Source organism: Protopterus annectens, chromosome 6.part0, assembly GCF_019279795.1.
Source record: "Protopterus annectens isolate FY-2018-M chromosome 6.part0, PAN1.0, whole genome shotgun sequence".
NCBI classification, from domain to species: Eukaryota; Metazoa; Chordata; order Ceratodontiformes; family Protopteridae; genus Protopterus; species Protopterus annectens.
Window position 1 is genome coordinate 1,086,936,395 of NC_056737.1, and position 23,148 is coordinate 1,086,959,542.

At 43.1% G+C, this 23,148-nt stretch overlaps 1 protein-coding gene across 1 annotated transcript in view; it reads right to left on the reverse strand.

Moving 5' to 3' along the window:
- Window positions 1-23,148, reverse strand: part of TTC7B (tetratricopeptide repeat domain 7B) — a gene marked incomplete in the record, with an annotated part of 1,939,345 nt that overhangs the window by 1,095,714 nt on the left and 820,483 nt on the right.

Sequence of the window (23,148 nt, forward strand, 5' to 3'; positions counted from 1 at the left end):
CACGAAATTAAAGAATTTACTTAACTATGTCCTTTAGCATAACATCACATGCTGAGTAAATTATCACAAAGTGTAACAGGTACATATTGGTGACAACTAGGCCATCAACTATCAGGCATCCTACTAAAGAGAAGCAGCGTGAAGTGCCAAATCATTTTTTTATGAATGGCATTTATAGCTAGTTGAAATAGAAGTTGGTTGGGTGATAACCCACCAAAGCAGGACATACAAGAATAAAAGGACCACTTGCTGCAGTATTTGAAGTGGCATGTCTGTCAGAGGACGTTGGTCCTCTGCTATACTCTTTACATGTCATACATCCCGGAGCATGAGACTGGAAGTTTGAGCTGTGGGAGTCAGAGGATAGCTCAGCTAAAAAGCAATCTGCAAAATCAATCCTGCCCTTTGAAAGATGACAAGGAAAATGCACTAAAAGATTAATTGGGGCAGGTCTACAAAGTCAGCAAATTACAAACTAGTAGGTAAGCAAACAGGCACTGAAAAACACTTCAAATACTAAATACTAAATATGGAAACTGCACGGAACTCAATATAGTCGCCTACTTCTTATGCCAACAGCATACACCTTCAACTATACCCAAAAAGTATGATCTACCTCAACAGGTCATTAAAGTATAGACAGACAAGAGTATAAAACAGATCCAATAATAGGTACACAACTTACAAGACCGAACATGCACACAGTACCTGGGGCAGGAAGGAGGAACCTTACCCTGCAGCAATGATCCCATTCCTTACACATTTTCTGATAGGTTGAGACAACACAACTACACTGTGTGCATCATAATGGTCACGGCTGCAGCAGCCAACACAGGTAAAGGAGATTACAAAGCTGTGCAGCTTATATGCTCCACAAGAGCAGCTGATCTACAGCACCCCTTGAAAACTGCAGCAACAAAGCCTCCTAGCTCCCTAAGCCAGGTATTCAATATGCAATTTCAAAATGAATGGAAAGATGACTGTTAAATTCTTGCAGAAACTTGTTTTAGATGCTTTCTTTTTCTCTCCAGTTCCTGCCCACTCTCAAGCCTTTTTCTCCAGTGTTATTAATTTCCTTATCCACGGCCATGTCCAGTCAGTATGGCCGAAGGTCTATGTCATCGGGAACTCTTACCATATCCAATCAGCTAAATTAGGGAAACTGGTCAAAGTGGTTTTGAGCTGTCCCACTTGGGCTCATTTTAAGCTTTATATTACCCTTCCTTTGTCCTTATGTTACCCTTCCTTTGTCCTTATTTTCAGAAAGATTCTTGCTCTTCATTCTTACTGTTGCTCTAGTGCTTGGAAAGATTTGTATTTGTATTTTTGTCTTGTTCTTCATTCTTACTGTTGCTCTAGTGCTTGAAATGATTTGTACTTGTATTTTTGTCTTGTTCTTCATTCTTACTGTTGCTCTAGTGCTTGGAAAGATTTGTATTTGTATTTTTGTTTTCCCTTTCACTGCTTTCTATTTCTCAGAGTCCTAACAAGGACTTTTTTTAATCATCCTGTATGTGGCTTTTTTTAAGTCTTTAAAGAAGACTATTTTGGCATATATTTTTTTTTATTTTATTTATTTTTTGACTCCTTATGAGGACTTTCAGTGCTCTGAAGCTTCTAGTCTTTTTCAGAAGTCTTAGAAGAGATCGCCTTGGTACTGTGTCTTTGAGCCATTACAAAGAATTTTTGTGCCATGTGGCCACTTTGTGCCCCATGGCTTCAGTTCTTTTTCAGTCATTTTTAAAATAATAAAATGGAACTGTTTTCTGACTTTTTTTTGTAAACACAAACTCACTGGACCAGGTAGTCAATATACCAACCAGGGGTGCAACCATACTGGATCTGGTCCATATGGGAGACTGCTGCACATGCCCTACTATAATGCTTTCCCTGGTAAGGTCAGACCACAAAATGGTCTCCTTTGAAGTTAAAATAAAACCTGCCCCCCCCCCCAGATAAACCTGGAATATTCAGGAACTATTCTAAGGCTAACCTCTGGCAATCAAGTGAGAAACTAGCAACATTTCAAGGCCCCATAAACCCTGAGAACACTTCTGCCTATGCAGAACTGTTCACAGAAACCCTGTACAAGCATGTTAATAGCTGCGTAGAGGCAGCTGTACCCACCACGAAGAAGTACAAAACTAACTAAAAAAAAACAAGCCACCCTGATGGAATCACAAAATCAACTGTCTGTATAACAGGCAGAAGAAAATCATGGCAAAAGTAGGAGGTGCGGCACCCAGCAGGATAAAAGCACTCTCAAACTAAACAAACAACTCAGAGGTCAAAATAAATTTACCAAAGTCAAATTTGAGGCAAGTTTGGCCTGTCAAGGACAACCACAAAGCATTATTTAGCTATGTCCGCAACCTCAAAGGCAATAAACAACTGCGTGCAGAGCTCATTGTAAATGGAGCCACCTACACTGACCCAGAAGATATAGAAAACCCCCTGGTTGATAAATTCAGCTCCAGCTTTACTCCTCTCTCCCCCTCAACCTTCCCTCAGGAAATATCATCAAATATAACTCCCCCTTACTATCACTAAGGAACAGGTCCTTAATGCTGTCTCTAAGAGCAGGAGCACTGCATCAATGGGCCCAGACAATAGCCCAGGATGGCCTCTAAATAGCATGAAACATGACCTATCAGGCCTTCTGGAACTTTTAGTTATGTACTTACCATAACTTTAGATGTATGGGATCCATCTCGCCTACATTCTCTACAGATGGGTTCGGAGCCGATCCTCGGCTCCGACTCGGCCGCTATACAATAGAACGCAGTCTCTTATTGGCTGAGTTACCTCGTATCCCAGGATGCACCACTACTGCTTCCCCAGATCTTGTTTGTCCTTTTACATGCACACACATAGACTATTGTTATAACATTCCCAGGTGTTTCAAGAGAGGAAGAAGTTGAATTCGAATCGTCCGGTCTCTTCTGGTCTCTGAGGCAGGGGAAGGAGGGTGGGTTATTAGGAATGTAGGCGAGATGGATCCCATACATCTAAAGTTATGGTAAGTACATAACTAAAAGATGTAATGTGATCCTATCTCGCCTACATTCTCTACAGATGGGACAGCATCCCTAGCACCTAATTCCTGGGTGGCTCACTGGAAACCGCTCCTGAGAACCGTGGAACCGAAGGAAGCTCGACCCCTAGATGCCACATCCAATTTGTAGTGAGAAATAAAGGTGTGTAGAGAAGACCACGTAGCAGCCACACAAATGTCACTAATAGAGAGCTTGGAATGAAAGGCTGCCGAAGTGGCCATAGCCCTGGTAGAATGAGCTTTCACTGGAACTATAAGCTCCTTATTTGAAATGAGATAAATATGACTGATACAGTCTCTGATCCACTTGGCAATAGTGACTTTTGTGACGGCTTTGCCTAATTTACTATCCGAAAAGGACACAAACAGATGAACTGATATTGGTGCTTGGTGTGTCCTATCCAAATAGAAACGTAATTGACTGTGCGTCTAAGCTGTGAAAGGTATATTCAGCTCTGTTTGAATACTTAGGGAAAAAGACCGGTAATTCCAGTGATTGTTGCAAACAAAAGTTAGAACAAACCTTTGGTATAAAGGATGGGTTTGGTCTAAGAGATACTCTATCCTTGTGAAATACCAGGTATGGTGGTTTGACACATAGGGCTTGAAGTTCTGAAACTCGCCTGGCTGATGTAATAGCAACTAGAGCAGTCTTCCAAGAAAGAAATTTTAAGTCACAGGTTGCTGCCGGCTCAAAGGGAGATGAGGTTAATGCACCTAACACCACGTTAAGGTCCCACGGTGGTGCAGGATGAGATATAGGGGGCCGTAGAAGCCAAGCTCCTTTAATAAAAGCTTTGCACAACTTGTTGCTCATTAAAAGTGGTTCTACGCTCTCGTGAAAATTGGAAATAGCAGCCAATTGAACTTTGATGGTAGACACCGAACAACCTTGGTTGAACAGGGAAGCTAAAAACTTCAGTACCTCTGACACCGAGGCTGTCATAGGGTCTAATCCTCGGAGTTGGGCCCAAATAGCAAACCTCTTCCATTTATTGCTATACATCTTTTTAGTAGAAGTCTTGTGGGCCGAGGACAAAATATGCATGACTTCAGGGTCGAAAGAATGGCTCCTAACTATGGTCGGAAGAGGAGTAGCTAAGCTGCTAAGTTCAATGAATGGAGGGACTGATGGAGCTGTCCTGACTGATGCGTCAAGAGGTCCGGAACTTGGTCCAGGAACCAGGGACCCCCAATGCATATTTGTGAAGAAAGGGGAACCAGACTTGACGAGGCCAGTATGGGGCGATTAGAATAATTTTGCTTCCCAAGCGAATCGCCTTCTGAATCACCTTGGGGAGAAGGGGAACCGGTGGGAAAGTGTACAGCAGACCGGGGGGCCAAACTTGGACTAGAGCATCCTTGGGGATCTCCCCCGGAACTGGGGAGAGAGAGAAGAACTGCTGGCATTTCGCGTTGAGGGGAGTTGCGAAGAGATCGCAACAAGGAGCTCCCCATCTCGTGAAAATCTGTGCTACCACTCTGTCGTTCAAGGACCACTCGTGAGGGGAGAGAATAGTTCTGCTCAGTCTGTCGGCTATCACGTTGGATCTCCCCGGAATGTGTGTTGCCACTAGGAAACGTTTGGTAGCAATCGCCCAATCCCATACCTTCATGGCCTCTCTGCAAAGGGGGTAAGACCTGGTCCCTCCTTGCTTAAGTACCAGACTACCGACATGTTGTCGGACTGAATGGCAATCGTACCCTGGGGGAGGTGATCGTGCAGTGCTTGCAACGTTAAAAGCACCGCCCTCATTTCCAGGATATTAATGTGGAGAAGACTCTCGTCGGTGTGCCACGTGCCTTGGACCGACCTGTCCAGATAATGTCCCCCCCACCCTGTCTGGGAGGTGTCTGTAGTCAACGTGGCCGAGGGGAATGCGGGAACGAAGGGTAAGCCCTAGATTCAGGTTGGAGGAAAGAAGCCACCAACGAAGATCCTGTTTGCACGTCTCTGTGATCAATATGTGGTGACTGAGGGGAAGGTCTTGATAAGACCACTGGACTGATAGGAGCCACTGGAGTATCCTCATATGTAACCTTGCCAAGGGGACCAGAAGAATGGTGGCTAACATGGAACCCAACAGCTGCAGGACCATTCTGGAGCACGGCGTCTGAGGAGTAATGCCCGAACCTGAGACTGCAGCGTTGCTATCCTTTCCGCAGGAAGATAGACTCGCATCTGCCTTGAGTCTATTTCTGCACCAATAAACAGAATACGCTGAGATGGCAGCAATACAGATTTTGTCCAATTGAAGGTGATTCCTAAGGAGTTGCCTAGAGATAGTGGCTGCTAGAGTTTTCAAGAGTAGATGCCTGGAGGTGGCAGTTAGGAGCCAGTCGTCTAGGTATGGAAACACCTGGAATCCTAGACTTCTCAGGTGAGCAGTCACCACCGCCAAACATTTGGTGAACACCCTGGGGGCTGTGGTGAGACCAAAGGGCAGTGCTCAGAACTGGAAATGACTGTCTCCTAGGCTGAAGCGCAAGTGTCTCCTCGACGCCTGATCTATCAGAATGTGATAATAGGCGTCTTTGAGATCTATGGAGCACATCCAAACACCTTTCTCCAAAAGCGGGAGAATGGATTGCAGGGTGACCATCCGGAATTTGGACTTTTTCACTAATCGGTTTAACTTGCTGAGATCCAAAATGGGCCTCAAGTCCCCAGTCTTTTTTGGTACCAAAAAGAATCTTGAGCAAGTTCCTGATCCGGCCTGATCTGCGGGGACAGGTTGGATGACTCCTTTTTGAAGCAGCTTCGATATTTCGCTGGCTGCATGATCCCGTTGACTGGGTGGCGGGTCCGGGATTCTTTGGGATGGTGGGGGGTTGAGAGAAGGAATGGTGTAACCTCGGCGATGATTCGAGCACCCATTGGTCCTGAGTGATATTTTCCCAGGCCTTTAGGTGTCTCGGAAAACGACCCCGACTGGCTCGGAGCTGCACAGTCGGTACTCCTTCACGGATGCTGGAAGGAGGAGGAGCCACGAAAGGACTCGGTCTCCAGTGTTGCGGGGGCCTCCGCCTCTGGGACGGCGTCTCCTGAAAAATTTCCCCCTCCTCTGTCTCTAGAAGGGGAATCGCTCTGCTGCGACGAGTAAGGCTTTTGAGACTTACGGAACCACATTTTCCCTCCTCTTCGAGTCTTGGGATAAGGTCTGAAAGGAGTGGAAAACCGGGCCCCTACGGCAGTTAGTCTTACCCTCCTGTTCGCAGCGAGTTAAAGTGTCCTTTACCTTGGGTCCAAACAGTGAGGACCCATCAAAGGGGGCGTCGGCAAAGGAAGACTTAAAGGCCTCCGAAAGTGACACAGGCGTAGCCAGGCTTGTCTCCGTAGAGCAACACCTGTTCCGCTCTGCTGCTCGCTCCTTGGCTGCATAAGAAATGAGCCTCATGGACGCGAGTTGGATAGCGAGGACAGGGTAGCCAACTGGGAGTTAACCGTCTGGGCCAACTGCTCAGGTAAGTTACCGGAGAGGGTATCCAGCTCCTTGACCAGATCCCTCTGCAGTCTCGTGAAATCGTCAAGTAGTTCAGAGACCTTAATGTAAAGGTCGCTGAAGAAAGGGTATGCTTCCCGTGCCGATCCATGCTCCTAGACTCCTTATTAGGAGGATGGATGGACGCGTTAAGCCTCTGCCACATCTTGCTGGGTGGCAGATGCCACCACCATGGCATCTACAGCCACACCTTCGAAAGAAAGTCCTTATCAGGGGAGCCGAAAGGAATTTATTGGGGCGAGCTGGCACCGGTTCAACAGAATCCGGTGTTCCCACACCCTTCGAGAGATCAAATCCAGAAGCTCATCGAAGGCGGAGACACCCAGGAGGCGGAGGGCTGTGCCCGAGGCCTTGAGGAAAACCGACTCCTCAGCAGAAGGGGTTTGGACTGCCAGTCGCCTCGTTGCTTTAAGGATCTCCAAGATGTCCATAAAGGATACATCATCCGAGGGCGACTTGGGGACCCTTCCGCATCATCAAGGTCGGTATCCGAGGTGAGAGACTCATCAGGGGAGTCGACGTGCTTCCTCTTACACTGTTTCTTCCTCGGAGGTTCCTCCAAAAGCGTTTGGAGGGACCTCCAGGAAGAAGGAACCCCAATGGGGTAACCTCAGGCCCAAGGGCTCCGCTGTCATGAGACAGGGGGATTGCAAAGGAGCCAGTCTCCGTGCCAAGGGAAGGTGGTGGTGAGATGGTAGAAGTGGCCAGAGGATTTGGCCAAGGCACTCCTCATGGCCTCGGCGGACCCCCAGAGTCCTGGGATGGTTCAACCCCGAGGCCACAACAGCAGTCGGAACTCCGCAGCCGACGCACCGAGAGGCTCAGAACCGAAGGATCGGTCCTGGCGTCCCGGGCCGACAGAGGAGGTCTGCATCAACCCGACCCAAAGGCGGGGTTGGAGTAGGGTCGGAACCGATCCGACAACCTCCACCGGCTCCACCAACACTGACTCCAGCGGCGAAGCTGTTGGAGGAGGAACCGAGATAACAGGATGGGAAATCGGCTCCGGAGCCGACTGGGCTGGAGCGAGATCAATTTGCAAAGACGGAGACTGAAAAAGCCTTTGAAGCACCCTGTCTAAATCGAATCAGACATCCTCGGCGACCGAGAAGAGACCGACTGGGTCCGAGTCGACTTCTCCGCCCGGCTCCGAAGACTGGGGACCGGCTCGTATGGGTTCGAGAAGTATCGGCACCGAGGGATTCCACTACCACTGCAATTTCCCTCGAGCCGATGTGGACTTCGGCACGAAGGGAAGAGTCTGGCTGGCAACCTCCATCGGCTCCGGCAGTGGAGCCGATGGAGATGACTCGCCTCTCGGACGCGAGCTCGACTCGGGAGTCAGAGGAGTCGAGGCTGAGACATCGAGGCAGACCGTTCGCCCTCGGCTCCGAAGTCCGTGGAGCCGACGGAGAAGCCTGCGCGCGACTTTTTTAGCTGCGGATCCGACGGGCTGGTCGGAGCGAAGACTTTTTCTTCCTCGAAGGGGAAGAAGAAGAAGATAGGGCTTCTTCAAAGGAAGGGGTAATAAGCCCTTTCAAAATCAACTTATTTTTCCTCTCTTGGAGGACGCGAGAGGAAAAAGCGTGGCAAACGCTGCAGGATTCTTGGAGGTGCTTCGGGCCCAGACAGTAGACACATAAAGAATGGTCATCCGTAATGGACATTTTATAATTACATTTTGAACATTTCTTAAACCCTGATGGTCTATGTTCCTTCGACATGGCTATCTAACTACAAACGCACCAAACTACAAAAAACTACACAACAATAAGTCACACAGGACAGCCTAGACTCTAACTAAAACGCCTAGGATAGGGCAAGGCCCCTCTAACTTAAACGGGACCACTTAAGTACCACAAAAAATACAATTTTACCACAAGAAAATTTAAATACACAGTCACACAACAATAAGTAGCTGTTAAAACAGCTTTTGGGTAAGTTTTAGCCCAAAACTAGACAGAAAAAATCTGACTAAGAGGCACTTAGCTCAGCCAAGTCCGAGACCACGTCTATGCTTGAGAAGCGGCAAACGAGATCTGGGGAAGCAGTAGTGGTGCATCCTGGGATACGAGGTAACTCAGCCAATAAGAGACTGCGTTCTATTGTATAGCGGCCGAGTCGGAGCCGAGGATCGGCTCCGAACCCATCTGTAGAGAATGTAGGCGAGATAGGATCACATCACATCTGCTATTTAACTGTAGCCTCCAAACAGGCTTTGTGCCTCATTTATTTATTTATTTACATTTGTTGACCGGAAGTGTCCGACTGGACGTAGGTCCATTTTCAGCGGAAGCCCGGGGAGAAAAGCTCCACAGTTAAAATATACAGACAGTAGTTACATTGGATTTACATCGCAATTAATAACTTGATCAACATAGCAATTAACAATTACAAACAGTTACAGATGAAGAATGTAGTACATCAGTAGACAACTAGAATCTTTATCATCTGCGAAGTACATAACAGAAATTAACAATTGTTACAATAAGAAGTTCCTGCTGTATAATAAGTAGTTAGGCTTATGGGCATCCGAGCTTGCTATAATCAAGGTAGTTAATGGGGTGGAAAGAAAGGTGGTGGGTGATATTAGAGGGGGAGTTGCAAGGGTATAGCCAGCATGTTTTTTAGGTGCGCTTTTAGTAAAGTTTTGAAGTGGGTGCATGATGGTGCGGAGGTGATTGTGGGTGGGAGGGAGTTCCATAATTTGGCTATGGCGCAAGAGAATAGTGCTTCTCCAGCAGAGTTATTGGCTTTAGTGACCTGTAAGTGATTTTTGTTGCTGGATCTTAGTGGTCTGGTGGTGCAATATGGTTGGAGTAGATTCTGGAGGGATGGGACTTTTAGTGGATGGTTTACTAGTTTGTGGGCAAGTGTGAGTTGATACAATTGAAGGAGGTGAGGGAGTTCAAGCCAGCCCAGTTCAGCAAGTGAGAGACAGTGGTGACTACGGCAGAATGCCCCTGTGGCGAATTTGGCGATTTTGTTGTAGCAGGTCTCGAGCTTGTTTAGATCGCATTGCCTTAGGTTGGTATATATTGGAGAGGCATAAAGTAGGGTGGAGATAAGGTGGGAATTTGCTACTGAAATCTTTGCTGCTTTCGTGAAAAGTTGCTTCTTTCTGTATAACGCTCCTAAGTTTTGTGTGTACTTTTTTTATGGTCATGGATATGTGAAATGTCAAATTTTAGTTTATTGTCTATTTCCACTCCTAGCAATTTGGTGTGTTCTGTTGGGTGTATAGTAGTGTTGTCTTTGGCTGTGATGTTGTTTTGAGTATGTTTGGTGGGTTGGAAGATGAGTAGTTTAGTTTTGTTTGGGTTGAGTATTAATTGGGCATCGGATAACCAAGTTTCAACAGAGGAAAAGGCTTCCTGTGTGACTTTTTGCAGTTTGGATAGGGACTGAGCTGAGCAAATGATGGCTGAATCATCTGCGTATTGTATGAGTGTGCCATGTTTGGTGGCAAAAGTTTTGGAATGTAGGCCTCACTAAAAGCATACAGGGCCGTAAGTAATATGTCCTATGCAGACAGCCTCAAGACCCTATTCCTATATTCTGTCTCCTGCAGGCTTTTGAGGGGAGATCTATGCCTGGCATACATGACATTGTCAGACCCCAGTCTAATGGACCTCCTGCACATCCACAAAACTAACAGCACCAGAATTACCCGTTCTAAAGTCTTAAACCTTGCCTATGATATAAACAGGACCTGCTGGAAAGATAGGTATGTATCCCAGAGACTACCTTGTCTATGGAACAGGCTCCCCCATCCATGTGAATCAGAGTTCCTCCCTAACCCAGTTCAAGTGCAACTTGGACAACTGGATGGAAAACCGGAAATTCAACCCTAGTTTGGCACCTGTGTCTCTAATGGACACAGATAACCTGTAAATGGTTCATCTCCCAGGCCCATGCTTACACTCATCAAGGGAAGCAGAACCAGTTAGAGATTTGGGATGCATGGCTAGGCTTAAAAAGGCCCTTGTGGTTGTTAGCCTAGTAAACACCTATGAACCTATGACTCCTAATAAGGACTCCTCTTTGGCCTTGTGGCTTTTGATTTTTTCTAGGTCTTTTTGTTGAGGGAGTTGGGCCTTCCTTTCAACCCTCTTCTAGCTGACTGAATAAAAAGCCTTCTTTGATCTGATAATACTGTAAGTTGATCTATGTCATCTTCTTAGGACCTGGTCTTCCGGGTACAGATGAGCACTTTCATCCTGCTGGAAGTTTAAGTGTTGTGGAAGTCTTGTCCCACTAGAGAAAGTTACAGGGGGCTTGCAATTCTGCAGAGAGATGATTTTTTTTTTAAATATGAACTGTCTTGCACTGTTTATGAGCTTGAGAACTTCTGAAATGAGGCTCTGTGTACTCAAGTCTTATGTAATACAAGTTATTTTTGCAAAGGTGACACGTTCGAAGATCCTGTAATTTGAAGATTACTGAAAGAACTAAGGTAAGAAAACTCTTCACTACTTCCATTAACGTTCCATGTTGTTCCCAGTAAAACTGACATTTCTGTTACAAAAAAAATGCCCTTGAGTGTAACAAAACAATATCAAGAGAAAGTTGAGAATGAAGAAATGTACTTTATACAACTGCAGTCACATACACAACCTATACTACCCCCCCAGTCTTCCTCCTGTTATATACATGTGATCTACACTAAAATCCACAGTGAAATCCTAATACTAAAACTGGACGTAGGTCCATTTTCAGCGGATGCCCGGGGAGAAAAGCTCCACAGTTAAAATATACAGACAGTAGTTACATTGGATTTACATCACAATTAAAAACTTGATCAACATAGCAATTAACAATTACAAACAGTTACAGATGAAGAACATAGTACATCAGTAGACAACTAGAATCTTTATCATCTGCAAAGTACATAACAGAAATTAACAATTGTTACAATAAGAAGTTCCTGCTGTATAATAAGTAGTTAGGCTTATGAGCATCCGAGCTTGCTATAATCAAGGTAGTTAGTGGGGTGGAAAGAGAGGTGGTGGGTGATATTAGAGGGGGAGTTGCAAGGGTATAGCCAGCATGTTTTTTAGGTGCACTTTTAGTAAAGTTTTGAAGTGGGTGCATGATGGTGCGGAGGTGATTGTGGGTGGGAGGGAGTTCCATAATTTGGCTATGGCGCAAGAGAATAGTGCTTCTCCAGCAGAGTTATTGGCTTTAGTGACCTGTAAGTGATTTTTGTTGCTGGATTTTAGTGGTCTGGTGGTGCGATAGGGTTGGAGTAGATTCTGGAGGGATGGGACTTTTAGTGGATGGTTTACTAGTTTGTGGGCGAGTGTGAGTTGATACAATTGAAGGAGGTGAGGGAGTTCAAGCCAGCCCAGTTCAGCAAGTGAGAGACAGTGGTGACTACGGCAGAATGCCCCTGTGGCGAATTTGGCGATTTTGTTGTAGCAGGTCATGAGCTTGTTTAGATCGCATTGCCTTAGGTTGGTATATATTGGAGAGGCATAAAGTAGGGTGGAGATAAGGTGGGAATTTGCTACTGAAATCTTTGCTGCTTTCGTGAAAAGTTGCTTCTTTCTGTATAACGCTCCTAAGTTTTGTGTGTACTTTGTTTATGGTCATGGATATGTGAAATGTCAAATTTTAGTTTGTCTATTTCCACTCCTAGCAATTTGGTGTGTTCTGTTGGGTGTATAGTGGAGTTGTCTTTGGCTGTGATGTTAAAGTGAGAGTTGTTTTGAGTAGGTTTGGTGGGTTGGAAGATGAGTAGTTAAGTTTTGTTCGGGTTGAGTATTAATTGGGCATCGGATAACCAAGTTTCAACAGAGAAAAAGGCTTCCTGTGTGACTTTTTGCAGTTTGGGTAGGGACTGAGCTGAGCAGATGATGGTTGAATCATCTGCATATTGTATGAGTGTGCCATGTTTAGTGGCAGAGGCTAGATTATTGGTGAAAACAGAGAAGAGTAAGGATCCAAGGATGGATCCTTGGGGAACCCCTATAGAGACAGGTAGTTGGGGAGATATGTCATTCTGCCATACAACAGATTGTTGGCAGTCAGACAGGTAACTCTGGAACCAGTTGGTGACTGACTGAGAGAAGGATAGGTTATTGAGGACAGAGATGAGTTGTTTGTGTGGGGCCATGTCAAATGCTTTAGATAGGTCTAGGAAAGTAGCAGAGGAGAGATAGCCATTGTTTTTATGCTGAAGGATAGTGTTAGTAAAGGACAGTAAGGCAGTGGTGGTGCTATGGGTTTGGTCGGAAACCATGCTGAGTATTGGAAAGGAGGTATTCTAAGACTTAAGAGTAAATGCATCTCTCTAGTATTTTGGAGACTGGAGAGAGAATAGCTATGGGGCGGTAATTGGTTAGTTCTGTGGAGGGGCTGCCTTTATGGAGGGGAATTATATGTGATACTTTCCATAGTGTAGGAATGTAACTTTCTGACAGAGATCAGTTAATCAAGATGGATACTGGGTAGGCTAGAGCATCAGCTGCGATTTGTAGGTATTCACTTGGGAGGCTGTCTGCTGCTAATTTGGTGGGCTTAAGTTTAGTTAAGAGCTTTTTTTATGTTGGACGTAGGAACAGGAGAAAAAGAGAAGACAGTGGGGAGATTACTAGTTGAAGGTGTGGGTTGGAGGGGAGGGGCGTTGTGTTGTCTAGCTAATGATAGTATGGTTTGGGTGAAGTGTGTGTTGAATGAGGTAGCAATATTTTCGGAGGAGTGAGGGATGTTAGTAGGAGGGGTACTGACTTTACCTGGGTGGAAAATGGAGTTTATGGAGGACCAGAATTGTTTGGGCTTGTGTTGGGAGGAGTCTAGGACAAACTGGTAGTATTGGAATTTGTCCTGTTTTATTAGCTTTTTGACTCTATTGCATAGTTCTAGGAATTTCTGTCTAGATGAGGGGGTTTTGGTTTTGCATCAGTGCTCCCAGGCTTTATCCTTGTTTTTCATTTCTGACTTAGTGGTTTTCTGAAGCCATGGGGAGGGTTGTGCTTTGGTTCTGGAAAGTCTTATGGGAGCGTGGTAATTAAGGATGCTCAGGAAGGTAGTATTAAAAAATTCAACTGCGTCATCAAGACTGTGGTACTTTAGAGGATGCCAGTTATATTCTTTGAGGGATGAGATGAATGTGAGTGGGTTAAAGTTTAGTTTTTTATGTTTTTGCTCATGAATGGAGAAAGGCAACAGTCATCCCTCTGCACAAAGGTGGACCATCTCTACAGACCCTGGAAACTACACACCCATAAGTCTCACTAGTCTTGTATGTAAAGTCATGGAAAGAATTACCATGGAGATGATCAAAAGAGATATTAAAACCTCCAGACACTGGACCCAACTCAGTTTGGTTTCGTCAAGGGCAGATCATCCCTACTCAACCTGGTGGGCTTCTTTGAGAAAGTCACCAGAGCAATGGATGAGAGCAAAATCGTTCAAACTGCCTACCATGACCTGGCCAAGGCATTTGACACAATACCCAACTCGGGCATTGTTGACAAACTCAAGAGGTTAGGTACAAATGCATATGTCACCCAGTGGATAGCCAACTGGCTCACTGACAGAACACAGGAAGTTAGAATTGGGAGTCCACCTCTAAAGAGGCTAGTCACAAGTGCAGTCCTTCAGGGATCAGTCCTTGGGCCGCATTTTTTGGCATTTACTTCTCAGAAGTCAAGGCCAATGTCAGTGATCTCTGGTTGACTAAATGTACAGATGGCTGCAAATTAGGAGCTGTCACTGAAACTCACACTGACATAAATGTTCTGCAGGAAGGGCTGACACAAACAACTTGTGTCAGAGCCATGGATTAAAACTAAATACCAAGAAATACATAATAGTATCCTTTGGGAAGTTATCCATCTCTGGTAACTGTCATATTGACAACACACCCCTTAGAGTTGACCCAGTAGTCAGGGATTTAGGGACACACACAGATAGTAATCTAGCCTTTGATCATCACGTGCCTACAGTGGTGAGGAAATCATTCTATGTTGCACAACTTATAAACAAAGGTATGGCATCTAAGTCCAAGGAAGTCATTGTTCCATTGGATTCAGCATTCATCAAAGCCTATCACTGACTACAATGCCCCCTCTGGTATGTACCTAACCAGGCATATCTAACAACTGGAATGTCCACAGAGGTTCCTCACTAAAAGCATACAGGGCCGTAAGTAATATGTCCTATGCAGACAGCCTCAAGGCCCTATTTCTATATTCTGTCTCCTATAGGCTTTTGAGGGGAGATCTATGCCTGGCATACATGGCATTGTCAGACCCCAGTCTAATGGACCTCCTGCACATCCACAAAACCAACAGCACCAGAATTACCCATTCTAAAGTCTTAAACCTTGCCTATGATATAAACAGGATCTGCTGGAAAGATAGGTATGTATCCCAGAGACTACCTTGTCTATGGAACAGGCTCCCCATCCATGTGAATCAGAGTTCCTCCCTAATCCAGTTCAAGTGCAACTGGATGGAAAACCGGAAATTCAACCCTAGTTTGGCACCTGTGTCTCTAATGGACACAGATAACCTGTAAATGGTTCATCTCCCAGGCCCATGCTTACACTCATCAAGGGAAGCAAAACCAGTTAGAGATTTGGGATGCATGGCTAGGCTTAAAAAGGCCCTTGTGGTTGTTAGCCTAGTAAACACCTATGAACCTATGACTCCTAATAAGGACTCCTCTTTGGCCTTGTGGCTTTTGATTTTTTTCTAGGTCTTTTTGTTGAGGGAGTTGGGCCTTCCTTTCAACTCTCTTCTAGCTGACTGAATAAAAAGCCTTCTTTGATCTGATAATACTGTAAGTTGATCTATGTCATCTTCTTAGGACCTGGTCTTCCGGGTACAGATGAGCACTTTCATCCTGCTGGAAGTTTAAGTGTTGTGGAAGTCTTGTCCCACTAGAGAAAGTTACAGGGGGCTTGCAATTCTGCAGAGAGATGATTTTTTTTAAAAATATGAACTGTCTTGCACTGTTTATGAGCTTGAGAACTTCTGAAATGAGGCTCTGTGTACTCAGTCTTATGTAATACAAGTTATTTTTGCAAAGGTGACACGTTCTAAGATCCTGTGATTTGAAGAGTACTGAAAGAACTAAGGTAAGAACACTCTTCACTACTTCCATTAAAGGTCCATGTTGTTCCCAGTAAAACTGACATTTCTGTTACAAAAAATGCCCTTGACCAGCTACATCCAAAAGTAAGTGTAACAAAACAATATCAAGAGAAAGTTGAGAATGAAGAAATGTACTTTATACAACTGCAGTCACATACACAACCTATACTACCCCCCCAGTCTTCCTCCTGTTATATACATGTGATCTACACTAAAATCCACAGTGAAATCCTAATACTAAAATGAAAAATAAGATGTAGCCTTTAATAAGTGTATTTTTAATAAATAGGAAGTAGAAGTATGCAGTTTTAGTCTTAAAACAGTTTATTTTCTGAAACCTGCAGTTTGTGTAACACCACGTGTGTGCACGCATATACGTTGCAACAGAGAGCTGGCACCCTTGTTAACCCCCTTCAGCATGTCTTATTGATGTTGTTGTTGTGTCTTTCGGCTTTTCCTGGTTAGGGGTCGCCACAGCGGAACTCCATTCTGCTACTGATTGGCAGTTGATTTTTACGTGCCGAGTTGCCAGCCCTGATGCACAACCATCAACGAAGGTACGCCCATTCACGCAAGTCTCCATGCAGAAGATGCTCTAGCTGAGAGTCGAACCGGACAGCGTCTTACTGTGAGGCGATAACGCTACCGCAGCACCACCACAGTGCTTTAATAAGGAAGGAGCTAAGGAGCGTATCATACCTGTAACCAGCTTAAAAACGCTAGTCTTGAAAATAAAGATTGTAGAAACCAAACTGTGGCTAGTTAATGTACAATACCTCCCAGTTTGACGGAGTTAATTTTCCAAAAATCCTAAATGTGACACTTATTAAACATTAATCCCCTTCCACAGACAAGAAATAAGACTTCCAGTCTCATATAGAAAGCGTTTTCTAGAGACAATAATACTGAAACTGGGGCCTTCACTGACTCTTGGAGAGGAAACAAATGGAAACCAGAGAAACCAAATCTGTGATTCACAGACCTACAGTCTCTGCAGTACAGTGATGATTACAGCATGTTGCTACCGTGCACAGGGTGGGCAGTTCTAAAGCAATGTCTATTACATATCTGCTTACATTCGAGCTCAACTGCCTCACACAACAAATTCTTCAAATATTAGTGATACACATTCATGAATACTAGCCCATGTCAACAGCAGCAGCAACACAAAAAGGTGTACAAAGAAAAATACATGAATAAACAGCTTCTTCTCTCTCGGCTGCAGATCATCCATTCTATCCTAGACCAGCCTTCCTACTGCCCAGCACTATCCCCTCTCATCTCCCATTATTCTCCCTCCAGACCTCTCCGAAGCTCTAACCAAGACCTACTACAAATCTACAAACCCAAGTGTAAATTTGGACACAACATGTACAGCTATCACCCCACTATTGCCTGGAATAGGCTCCCACTAGAAATCAGGACCCTTACACATCCTAAACAATTTAAGACAGCCACCAAAGAGCACTTTACAAGTCACTGGTCCTGCCACTGTACTCCCCCTCTTTAACATCCCCTACTTCTCATACCTTAATCTACGTTCTGCCCTCAACTCGCTCTTCTCACTAGCTCTCACTAATCTTCCTTGACTACTCTTTCTACTGTCTTCTAAAATCTATTAAGCAAATCGCCTCAGAGAAACATTCTATTGTAATTGTCTTGCCTTCATGCAACTACATCATGATAAAACTGGGTTTTTGTAACCACTTACCCCAGAAACTATACTCATCTTAATGACATATTTCTTTTTATACATCTTGAAATAGATTTGCTATACTCCTGATTATTGACACTGTATAACATTGTATTGCTACTTAATGCCTTGTAATAATCCTGTAACATTGCTGTTTAATTCTAATTTATAACAAAAATGGTTACATGTACTTCCACATGTACCTCTACACCTTGCTGTTTTTCCTCTACAGCTTCCCCTCTCTGAATCTAACGTAATATAATATCAAAACCTTGAATGTAGATAATGTAAATACTGTAGATAGCTTTGTAACTCTACTCTCTCTCCCTATCTGGAAATGTTCTCTTTCCTTTCTACCTACATATAAGGTTCATGCTAAGAGATGCTGCTAACTAGCTACTATAATCATCCCTGACGTGTGTACTCCACTTTTGCTATTAAACAACTGCCTCTCTCTACTTTCACCAGATTTCTTTTCCTTCTAAACCACCACCTCCCTCTGTACTACTCAGCTGCCCCTCTCCTCTTTCACCTGAATCTTGAATGTGTACTTAGTACACATCGCACTTTCCTCCTTTATTTCTTCCACGTACTACTAAACCTAGACTTCTATCTTTCAAATATTCACTCTTTGCAACTACTAACAGAAGACTTACAATTTCATAGTTTTTAAATATTTGTCAGCTTATTCCACTGCCTCAGTTCAACTTTATGCTGTGCAAATGGCTCTCTAAGCAACTACTTATACGTCATGAAGAGTATTCATTTTTTTTTCAATTGCATTTTGCTATATCTCGGTATATAATTCTACATTTGTTTTAAATAATCATAAGTTTGATTTTCTTGGATGTAATATGGAGCTTTTCTCCCCAGGCCTCCACTGAAAACGGGCTCCTTGAGCCCAGTGGACCTCTCCAGTAATCAAACGGGAAATTAAATAAATAAAAATAACATGCTGGAGCTTTTCTCCATGGGCTTCAGCTGAAAAAGGGCTCTTCAGCTCAGTCGGACAATCCCGGTCAACAAATGTAAAATAAAATAAATAAATAAATGCAATAACACCCCCTAAACAGGAGAATCTACTGACTCATTCAACAGCAAGTAATAGTGAGATGCCTACACATTTTAAGAACGGATCATCAGCAGCTCAAATGTTTGTTTGTGTCTTTCGGCTTTTCCCGGTTAGGGGTCACCACAGCAGAACTCCGATCCGCTAACGATTGGCAGTAGATTTTTATGTGCTGGCTTGCCGGGCCTAACGCACAACCTTCAATGAAGGAACGCCCATGCAGGGGAATATAACACGGTACTGAAGCAGAGACTAATTTTGTTTCTATGATATCAAAAGTAATACAAAATGCATCCCTATGAAGATTCAGTCCTAAGGTGAAGTTAGACATTGTTTCTGTACTGACTTTCCTGAGCTTTTATTACAAGAAAATTATCTGAGGCTGCGATGAAACCACCAGCTTGAGGATGACTTACAATGTCAAATAGCTGTATAATTAATACCACAGTTACTTAGAGTACAAACAATTTCAAGAAACTCGGATCCTCTTGCTCTAACTGATGACACAGCAGGCCTTGCTCCAAATGCAGAAGTATCTGCCCAGCTCTTTACTCTTCCAGCCTATCAGTTTGAAAGCTAGGACAGGATGTCAGCACCAATTTAAGGACATAATTATAATGTATGGAATCAATTTAAAGCACTTACAGCTATACAAAGTCAGCAATGTAGTGAGAAATGTTCAACAGGCATCTACATTGATCTGTTTAGCTGCAGCATTTTTATACGTACCATGCAGTTTTTTTTCACTTTTAACAGTACCTATTTCAGTGCTCTTCTCAAAGTCCTCAGAGATCTTTTGCATTTGTTGAATTAACATGTTCAAGCTTGTTTTGAATTGTGCCAGTTTAGATAAAAATGGGGCTATTCTCTCTGCTGGATCTTTAGTTCTCACTTAAAGTGATAACAGTGTCTTTCAAAGAGTATTTTTAGTTTGCAGTTTGGTAGTCCTTTCAAACAAGTTAAAAAATGTAATATGTACTTATTTATTTATTTTATATTTGTTTACCAGGATAGTTCAACTGGATATATGTTAATTTTCAGTAGAGGCCCGGGGAGAAAAGCTCCAACAGACAATATTACAAAGATTACAGCATCAAGTTAGTTACAAAGAAAATAGAAGACAAAGAGTTATACATAATGTTTTAGTATTGCTCCCAAAAGGGACTCCCAGTTTACATGTCAGACACATTAAAGCAAAACTTTTCAGACTGGTACAGTACGTAGTTGAGTTAAGATATTATTCAGATATGATTTCACTTTATAGCTTAATCAGGGTTGGTACATAGACAAAGACAGCTCACTTTGAAATACTGTTTGATGCTTTTTTTTGAAGAGACTTCAGGAGGATTGAAGGGTTATATGGTTTGGCAGAGAATTCCAGGTTTTGCCAACAAACTTATGTTGGCTGTTTACAGCCTAAGAATTAAATCTTCAGGAAACTATACTATCCCCACCTCCACATGCACACACACACATCACATTTATTAGGTCCACAGCTTCTCATGCAAACACAGTAGTATCAAAAACTACTGATATGCATTGGGGTTAGAAGGTACAAGCAGGCACACTTGATAGACCAATTACTATCTGTACACATAGGGTTGCCAGCTGTCCGACATGTCTGGTTTTCAGACAAATTGTCCGGTTAACAAATATCAAAACCGGACTCGTGAAGTCTGGGTTTTGTGCCACCACCAACACCGTGAGAGCAAGCGCCCTCACAGTTTTACAGCTGCAGCAGTGCAGCACAGGCTGACTGCAATATTAGCGCCGTCTTCTCCTTTAAGTTACAGCTTATGAGAATCATCATGCATGTGTGCTTATTACACCACCACCAGTGTGGAACGGAAATCTAATCGCACGCAAATTTTAAGCTAGCTAAGCCTAAGCAGCCAGTTCAGTGATTCTTTTAATAGGTTAATTACGAAGCTTGGAGTACTGTGCTCTAGTCAGGATTTTAAAGGTGGATTTATGTTCAAAAAGAGGAACAGAGTGTTCTGACAGAGGAGACTGGAATCTAGCAATGAAGAGGATGATCGCAAGACGTGTCAGTCAAGGGAAGAAGATACAGTGGAGGAAAGTGAGGTTGGGCCTGCTCGATATAGCCAGCTGCATCAGTGAAGTGGACTGTCATGCAATTCCAAACCTAAGAAAGAGCATGCTGCACCAGCTAGCAGAGGTGACTATGTGAAGGAGAGAGAGGAGGAAGATCATGGTTCAGGTGCTGGAAATGACACAGCGCCCTCTGATGAGAAAAGACATTTAGAAGTGGGCTTGCTGAGTTTTGAGGATGAAAGAGAAGGTACTTAATTTTGTTTGTTTTTGCAGACAAAAAAATAAATGTAAACTAAATCATGAGAGAGTACACCAGAAAAGACAGTTTTTCGTTTTGATGTGCGGACAAGGGTGTATTCAGAATTTTCCATTTTGTACTTACAATCTCATAGTGTCCCCCCTACATTTTTTTGCATTTAAAATGTACACATTTCGTCAGATCTTCCTCAGTTTGGTTGAATAATTTTCAGTAGAAGCCTTCTACAACAATAACATAGGTTGTCTTTAGAGTAATATTTGTATTTCTGAAAAGGTTATGCACAAACAGTTTAGAAATATTCTTGCATCAGTACATATTTTTATGAGCAATATTCAGAACTATAATGGACACAGTTGAGTACAGAGAGCATGCCAGGCTATATCCTTGTATGCAGCAGCAGTAGTACTACCATAGCTATATAAATGCATAATGCAAAGCTCTCCTTTTGAAAAACTGGAGTTGGCATACTGGTATGGTGGTTCACAGTGTCATGGTTGAAAAAGACTGGCAATAAGCTTGATAAAAATAACTGACTTGACTGACCTGCGGTGATACAGGGTACTGGCTTACAGGGGCAGGCATTTTATAAGCAAAGTGCGCAAGTGAAAGTTAAGTGAGGTCCACTACAGGTGCTGCTTACTTGTGGTACCCAGGTATAAACAGTCTTTGTGAATGGCTTTATTATTTCCCAAATGATCTTCTCAATTCTGCATTGGGTGTCGCCAACCCCTAACTAATATAATCTTCTTCTGGGTTTTTTTTTCATCTTTTATGGGGAAGGGGATCCATATTAGGCATGCCCTAATCATGATGCTTCAAACAGTGTGACTAGTAAATATGTTGTTTGCACAGTGTCCCGTTGTTTACTTAGCTTTGTTTAGCAAATGTGTATCAGTGGTTTGTGCTATAAAATTTGAAATAAATGTTTTAAATTAAATCTAAATACCTGTAACTGTAATCACTTTAGAAGTAAAGCGGAAGACAGTATGCACACAAAGTTTTGAACAGTGTTTATGGCAACTGGGGAGAAATCGGCTGAAAGCAGGCATCCGGAACAGAAAAAGAGGGCGTTCCCACCAGCTGCTGACATGGTGATGTCACAAATGGGCGGGGCCTAGAGGGGGTAGGAATGGGTGGGGTTATGGGTGATGCGAGGGGCGTGACCTTAGTCCGGTTTTAGCCACAAAGAAAGCTGGCAACCCTATGTGCACAGCTCATCTGCATGAAAAGGGGCACTCAGTAAAATATTGTGTGGCAAAATTCAGTTGATCACTCGACATTTCTATTATTTTTTTAATTAAAAGGGTTAGTTAGGTAAAAATAAATAACACACTTATTTAAAATCACAATTTTATTGTAACTGAACAAATTAATAAGACCACCAAAAAATGTAATTGAACGAATTCAACTAATTATAATTAGTGGGATGGATGAGCCTGTTGATCACTGCACATTTTCTCAAATCATGGAACCAAATTGGACACAGCCACGCTCATTTCCTTCTCCACATTGATTTTCGCACGATACTTAGTTATCACAGTGACCGCCAAAAACCCAGCTCCGCACAAAGAAGTTGCAAATGGAATTAAAATTCTCTGAGCTTTACCACTCAGAAGGGGATATTTATCTTTTACAGATATCCAAAATTCAGTTAATTCCATGCTGCTAAATTTTGTTTTCAACGTATTGTCACAAGGCAACTCAATAAGATTTTCTTCTTCTGCAGCAGTAAATTCAGATGGAGCACTGGCATTAAATGGATCTTGAATCCATGCAAATTTATCAATATTATCATTTTGAAAACATTTCTCTAACCAGGTGATAAGTTGTGATAAGTGTTCTTCAAAAATGGATTTCATACCTCGAGAAAAATCATGTCCATTGGAGGTCAAAAACTGTTGCAACAAGGGGAAATATTCTTTGCCTCAGTCTTCATTCATTTTTCTTTTTCATAGTTTTAGTTTTTTTTTTATAAAAGCTGACATTTTCTCAATTGACTTTAAAAGGTGCATGTTGTTTCCCTGCAGGGAGAGATTCAGAGCAGTCAGCTTTTCAAAAATATCAGTTGAGTATGCTAGTTTTACCAAAAAATCTTCATTCACAAAATTTTCGGTATACTTGTGGTCAGAAAAACATAAATTTTATGTCACATTTCAAATGTACGAGACAAAACGTTACCACAAGAGAGCCATTATAAATTGCTGTAGTACAACAAAGACACGTGCTCAGATCCCATATCCTCACATAGTTTTTTGAAAAACCTTGCCTTCAACGGCAGAGTTTTTATAAAGTTTACTACACTCAATAGACATTTTCTAAGACCTGGTTCAATGCAGAACTCCGATATTTTGATGCGAGTGCTTCCCTGTGAATAGCACAATGGGTCCAAAGTGCATCTGGGGCTTTTCTT